Raw genomic sequence first — 7,913 nt, forward strand, 5'->3', positions numbered from 1 at the left:
CTTCCTGGTTCTAGTAAGAACTCTAGCTGCTGCATTTTGGACCAGCTGGAGTTTGTTTATTAAGCGTGCAGAACAACCACCCAATAAAGCATTACAATAATCTAACCTTGAGGTCATAAACGCATGGATTAACATTTCTGCATTTGACATTGAGAGAATAGGTCGTAATTTAGATATATTTTTGAGATGGAAAAATGCAGTTTTACAAATGATAGAAACATGGCTTTCTAAGGAAAGATTGCTATCAAATAGCACACCTAGGTTCCTAACTGATGACGAAGAATTGGCAGAGCAGCCATCAAGTCTTAGAGAGTGTTCTAGGTTATTATATGCAGAGTTTTTAGGTCCTATAATTAACACCTCTGTTTTTTCAGAATTTAGCAGTAAGAAATTACTCATCATCCAGTTTTTTATATTGACTATGCATTCAGCAAGTTTTTCAAATTGGTATGTTTCGCCAGGCTGCGAAGAAATATAGAGCTGAGTATCATCAGTATATAGTGAACGGTATCTCTGCCTGTCACGCGAAAGACCGGGGTTCGATTCCCCGATGGGGAGAGCTAGTGTTTTACTGCTGCCGAACGACACATCCAAAAGGTTTTGGTGCAGCCAGAGGTTACAGAAGGAGTTCTGCTTTGACTTCAGTCCAAACCAAAGGAAATGCGTTGGCCGGGAATCGAACCCGGGTCAAGTGCTTGGAAGGCAGCTATGCTCACCCCTATACCACCAACGCAGGAATTGATGCTTGCTTGCGCAGTCAGAAAGAACGCTCAAAGCACATGAGTCACTGATAGCGCTAGAGTAGCTGATGCGATCTTTGTTTGGGCACAGCACTAAAGACAGCAAGTCCAGGGTTTGGATCCCATCACATACAAGAAAGCGCTGTCTTTCCGTGCTTGCTAAATAAATACGACGCGGTGACGCAGGAACCGCAAAGGCTTCAAATACAGAAGTTGACCAGTTGCGCATCCGGCTTGTAGCAATCCCGCTCCCTGTGGTAAACCCCTACGCTCGCCAAGGGTAATCTAGGGTGCCGACACCTGCCCACTTGCATTTCGTCACCCCCTCACTCCAAATGGGAGGAGTAAAAGTCACAAAAGTCCCTTCGGTCGCCCAGTAACCACAAGCCCAATGAAGGCAATGCAATCGCTTTCTCATGCCTCCATCTGAGAAGTTGGAGAATACAATTAAACAAATAAAAGAGTCAAAATAATGACCCCTGTAACATGTAGCATTCCAAAAATGAAATGACTTCAGCTGATGATGGGTCCATTCGGTATTTTATGGTGTAAGGGCTGGGTCAGCGTAAGAAAAAGCCACGCTTTGTTTAGTGTTGTCGGTGCAGTGGCATTGGCTGGGGGCGAACTCATGCATGCACAACTCCTCGTTAATATAGTGGACGGTATCTCCGCCTGTCATTTGGGAGACTGGGGTTCGATTCCCCGATGGGGATAGCTACTATTTTTCTGCTGCCGAACGACACATCCAAAAGGTATTGGCGCAACAAGAGGTTATAGAAGGAGTTCTGCTTTGACTTCAGCCCAAACCAAAGGAAATGCGTTGGCCAGGAATCGAACCCCGGTAAACTGCTTGGAAGGCAGCTATGCTCACCACTATACCACCAACTCGGATGGATGACGCTGGCTTGTGCGGTCAGTAAGAGCGCTCAAAGCACATGAGTCGCTGATAGGGCTAGAGGAGCTGATGCAATCTTTGTTTGGGCCCGGCACTAAAGAGAGCAAGTCCAGGGTTTGGATCCCATCATGTCCAAAAAAGCGCTGTCTTTCCGTGCTGGCTAAATAAATACGACGCGGTGACGCAGGAACCGCAAAGGCTGCAAATACAGAAGGTGACCAGTTGCGCATCCTCCAACCGTGTGTTGGCGGATGGCCAAATTCACTCTGTTCTTGACATTCCTGTGTAGCTCTGCTGTGATCAGAGCCTCCAAAAATACAGGTCACTCGCAAAAAGTTCCCCTCCACGGAAATCTTTAGTAAAAGGCGAAAGATTTATGCGATAATGAAGAGAAACTCGAGCTGTGTCTCCACGCCCTTGGGCCTGTGCGCTCCCTTTGGTAAACCACTACGCTCACCAAGGGTAATCTAGGGTGCCGACACCAGCCCACTTGCATTTCGTCACCCCGTCACTTCAAACAGGAGGAGTAAAAGTCACAAAAGTCCCTTCGGTCGCCCAGTAACCACTAGCCCAATGAAGGCAATGCAATCTCTTTCTCATGCCTCCATCTCAGAAGTTGGAGAAAACAATTAAACAAATAAAAGAGTCCAAATAATGACCCCTGTAACGTGTAGCATTCCAAAAGTAAAACGACTTCAGCTGATGATGGGTCCATCCGGTATTTTATGGTGTAAGGGCTGGGTCAGCGTAAGAAAAAGCCATGCTTTGTTTAGTAATGTCGGTGCAGTGGCGTTGGCTGGGGGCGAACTCATGCATGCACAGCTCCTCGTTAGTATAGTGGACAGTATCTCCGCCATCCGTGTATACCTATAGAACTGTGACTAGCCAATAGGAATGAAGGAAATCCCAGGGAGGAGGGCTGAATAAGCAACACACAATTAGAGGTTCGAATCCCGCCTCGACCACAAATACCATGGAAGGAGTTTGTAATCGTTTTTCATCAAAAAAAAACTTTTAGAACGATTAACATATAATAAATTGACTTTGTGCACAAAACAGAAGAAAAATCCAGCGTGGGAAGAGGTGGACGAAATTAGAAAGTCACTTTCTTTGACTTTCTTGCGGAGGATGTAACGGTAATAAAGACTCAACAGAAACAGCTTCTCGAACTGCTGGAGGAAGTCAAGATACTGCGTATTCAAAACGCAGAAAAGGATAAAAGGATAGCAGATCTGGAGCGGAGAGTGGAGGATTTGGAGCAATACTCCAGAATTAACGACGTGGTCGTTACCAGGCTCAAGATCTTATGCACGCACAGTGACCGCTGACAACGGGGGTGAGCCCTGCGAGATGGAGGTGAGCTCCGCGGAACAACAGGTGGCGGTCTTTCTCGAGTCCAGAGGGATTACGCTTGATGTGGACAACATCGGGGCACCCTCTCCCCAGGAGAAAGGACAACGACATGCCAGCAGTGATATTGAGGTTTGTGAACAGAAAAAATAAGATCGCACTGCTTAAACAAGGAAAGAAATTGAAGGGCACTAATGTATTCATGAATGATCACCTAACCAAGAGGAACGCGGATATAGCCAGAAAAGCCAGGTATCTGAGGAAGCAAAACAAAATTCAAAACACTTGGCTTACTAACTGCAAAATATTCATCAAACTTAACGGAACGCCAGAGGAGGCTAAGGTTTTGGTCATTAGAAGCATGGAGGAGCTGGATAAATATAACTGAGAACGCTACTGGATCAATGAGGTAAAAAAAAACAAAAAAAACACCAACAATCACATCCAATCACATTTCACTTACTTCAAGAGACATTAACGACATAGGGCTACAACAAAGGATTCTGAACTATGAACACTTGGAACTGAAATCATTTGATTACACTGAGCATAATGAACAAGACTTGGAAGATGAAATAGACCCTTATAACATGTTTTTCTCATCTATCAATATTAGCTGTAACTACTTTACTGAAGATGATTATAACAACAGTATCAACTCAGAAGGGAAATTTTCAATCATACACTTCAACAGCAGAAGCATGTATACAAACTTCAATACTATCAAAGATTATTTACAACAGTTTATACATCCATTCAGTATTATAGCAATATCCGAAACATGGTTCAATGTGGATAAAGGAATTGATTTTGAATTAGAAAGTTATGACTTCAATTATATAAACAGAGTAAACAAAGCAGGTGGGGGAGTTGCTATATATGTCCATAAAAATTTAAAGTTTAAAGTAATTGACAAGATGATATTAACAATAAATGATATATTAGAATGTATATCGATTGAAATTCACAATGACAAGAAAAAAAATATTATTATAAGTTGTATATATAGGTCACCGGGTTCAAGTATGGAGTCATTTATTGACTGGATGGAAAAAATATTTTCTATAACAAGTAACAAAATGCTATTCATATGTGGAGATTATAATATAGATCTGATAAATCCAAATAAACATAAAATAACAGATGAATTTGTGAACAGGATGTACAGTATGAGTTTATACCCAACCATCACTAGACCCAGTAGAATTACTTCACACAGTGCCACACTCATTGATAATATTTTCACAAATAACATTGAATACACTAATGTCAGTGGCCTAATGATATGTGACATAACTGACCATCTGCCAGTCTTCACATTGTATGATGGCGATTATAAAAATAACAAAACTCCCCAAAAAGCTGTATATAAACATATAAAGACAGAAGAAGCAATTAATTCACTCAATTACGACTTAATGGAACAAGACTGGAACATTGTATACAGAGAGAAAGATGTGGATAGAGCGTACAATAGTTTTTTAGAAATATTTAGCACATTATATAACAAAAACTGTCCCATTCGTCGAATCAACTACAAAAATAAATGTATAAAATATATACATATATATATTTTGCTCGAAATAAACTTAAACTTACAGAAAACCCATATGAAATTTAACCAATAACCACCAAAAAAAAAAAGTTTCTCATTTTATTTATCGAACAATAATATACATATTAAATAAAACACACACATTACGAACCAAATATATAATAATTAAATAAATATACATGAAATAATTATAGATTAAACAACAACAATAATAATACATTCTAAAGTTGTGGAGAACAGGAAAAAGAAGAACATTTTGTTTTAAATTAAATAATTAGGTACAATTATGTATGTTTAATAGTAACAGTTATTAACATTTAGTGTTTACAAATCTGAGCAAGGTAAAATAACAAAGCAAGTCAATAAAATTAACTTATAATTAGAAATAATGATTCAGTGTGTGAGTTGGTGGGAATGGAGAGCAAAGAGAAGGTGAATAGAGTATATGAAGTATATGAAACAAGCTTGTCGCCAAAATGGGTGAATGTAATTGAAAGAAGTTGTGTGGAAAAGAAAGAACAAGACATGCCCGAGATGTATGTAATGGAAGATGGGGAAAGATATAACATAAAAAGTGTGAGTGTAAAGAAAGTATATGGTCTGTTAATAAAGGATCAAATTAAGGAGCCAGCGGCCGAAAAAATATGGAGTAAAGTGTTTGAAGACTTGGATGTAAAGAAAATATGGTCTAACATGAATGTAAAATACAATAGCATAGAGTGTGAGAACAATGATTTCTTAATAAGGCACAATAGAATCTATACAAATGTGGTGTTGAATAAAATAAATAGTAATGTTAATGTTGTGTGTGATGTATGTGACAGTGGTTATGAGACATTTTTGCATTATTTTTTGGAATGTACTGCATTAAAATAATTTTTTTATTTTTTTGAAAAACCTGAAAAAATATAAGGCTGAGGGAGGGATCTTGGTGTTCTAAGGATTGTGATTATGGGGTGATGGTTATTGTATAAAAAAACGGTAGTAGGGATGATCATAATTGTTCTTACTATTAATATTGATACTATAAATGGTGATATAATTACAACAGAACGGGATACGATTACATAGCTGAGCAAATAATAATAATGATAATGACAGGAGCAGATATTAATGTTTATTATAAATATTATTATTATTATAAAACTGTGATTTAAAAATATAACAGGAGATGGTTATATTTTATATATTACATGATTATTATAAATACTGGGACACATTAGAATGTTTATGATAATGAGGATTATTATAATGTATTATTGTGATTATTGAGACAGACATATTGTATTTGGTTATTTGTATATAGCTATTATAATATCACATAAATTATTAGTAACAGACAATGGCAGCAACCATATGGTGTAATATACGGGAATGAATTGGGGGTGGTAGCAAATAAGTTCTACTTCTTTCCACTCCCTTTCGAGCAAGTATTATGTGTAAATATGTGTATGGATATGTGTAACATAATTGTATATGTATGGATACATATATATGTGAGATAAACTGTTCTATTTTTTGTGTATGTGTATTGATATATATATATATATATATATATATATATTTTGCTCGAAATAAACTTAAACTTACAGAAAACCCATATGAAATTTAACCAATAACCACCAAAAAAAAAAAGTTTCTCATTTTATTTATCGAACAATAATATACATATTAAATAAAACACACACATTACGAACCAAATATATAATCATTAAATAAATATACATGAAATAATTATAGATTAAACAACAACAATAATAATACATTCTAAAGTTGTGGAGAACAGGAAAAAGAAGAACATTTTGTTTTAAATTAAATAATTAGGTACAATTATGTATGTTTAATAGTAACAGTTATTAACATTTAGTGTTTACAAATCTGAGCAAGGTAAAATAACAAAGCAAGTCAATAAAATTAACTTATAAAACACACTAAAACAATGAAACAAGGCCAATACGTCTGGTATAAATGGAAATAAAAATGATGCATATATAACAGTAAAACTTAAGCAGACTTTTTTACATTTTACAATCCTGCATGGAGTCAACATGGCATTCTAAAGTACAAAAAAAAAAAGACAAATAAGGCAGGAACATACGGAATACCAGAGATATATAGAGAGGTGTTAGAGGCATGGAGATGTATTTTACCAAAAATAGACTATGAGTGTAAAGAGGTACAAACATTTATACATTTACCATTGTTTTTAAATGAGAAATTCAAGCATAACAATAAAACACTATATGAGCCCAAATTCATAGAAGCGGGAATAAAGCAAGTGAAAGATATAATCTACGAGGTCATACCAGGTTTCCTTAGAAATAATTGTATACATGATTCAGTGTGTGAGTTGGTGGGAATGGAGAGCAAAGAGAAGGTGAATAGAGTATATGAAAGAATCAAGGCAAGCTTGTCGCCAAAATGGGTGAATGTAATTGAAAGAAGTTGTGTGGAAAAGAAAGAACAAGACATGCCCGAGATGTATGTAATGGAAGATGGGGAAAGATATAACATAAAAAGTGTGAGTGTAAAGAAAGTATATGGTCTGTTAATAAAGGATCAAATTAAGGAGCCAGCGGCCGAAAAAATATGGAGTAAAGTGTTTGAAGACTTGGATGTAAAGAAAATATGGTCTAACATGAATGTAAAATACAATAGCATAGAGTGTGAGAACAATGATTTCTTAATAAGGCACAATAGAATCTATACAAATCTGGTGTTGAATAAAATAAATAGTAATGTTAATGTTGTGTGTGATGTATGTGACAGTGGTTATGAGACATTTTTGCATTATTTTTTGGAATGTACTGCATTAAAATAATTTTTTTATTTTTTTTTTAAACCTGTTAAAAAATAACTGTTATGAGGAGGTGGATTTGGAGGAAGGATGGAGGCAAACCTTTTTATTTGGCATGTTTGGAAAAAAGGAAACAGTGGACTATTGGCTAATAAATTATGTTTTGAGCCATGCCAGACTAGCGGTCGTGTTTAGAAGGAATTATGCACATTTTGTGGGGAGAAAAGTAAAAATAAAAGAGTTGTTTAAGGCAATATTAAGAAAGGATGTAGAAATGAATTGTAAGTATGGAGGAAATGAGGTGAAAGAGTTCTTTATAACTGGAAATAAATTTATAAAAGAAGGTGAGAGAAAATACATTTTGTTTAATTGGTGATTGTATTTATATTTTAAGCATAAAAGGCTTGTGAATGTCTTTTGAAATTTCAGAAAGCATATGCAATGTATTTGTTTGTAAATAGAGGGAATTGAAATGTAAATTTGTGAAACTAAATGTACAATAAAAAAAAATTAAAACAAAGTCTGCGCCCGATCTCGTCTGATCTCGGAAGCTAAGCAGAGTCAGGCCTGGTTAGT

At 36.2% G+C, this 7,913-nt stretch overlaps 1 non-coding gene across 1 annotated transcript; it reads right to left on the bottom strand.

Moving 5' to 3' along the window:
* Positions 1–661: 661 nt before the first annotated feature.
* On the bottom strand, positions 662–733 carry trnag-ucc (transfer RNA glycine (anticodon UCC)). The gene has a single exon. It is a non-coding gene; the product is annotated as a tRNA-Gly (tRNA).
* Between the last annotated feature and the right edge of the window lie 7,180 nt (positions 734–7,913).

Source organism: Sinocyclocheilus anshuiensis, unplaced genomic scaffold (assembly GCF_001515605.1).
Source record: "Sinocyclocheilus anshuiensis isolate Anshui unplaced genomic scaffold, SAMN03320099.WGS_v1.1 scaffold7309, whole genome shotgun sequence".
NCBI lineage: Eukaryota > Metazoa > Chordata > Actinopteri > Cypriniformes > Cyprinidae > Sinocyclocheilus > Sinocyclocheilus anshuiensis.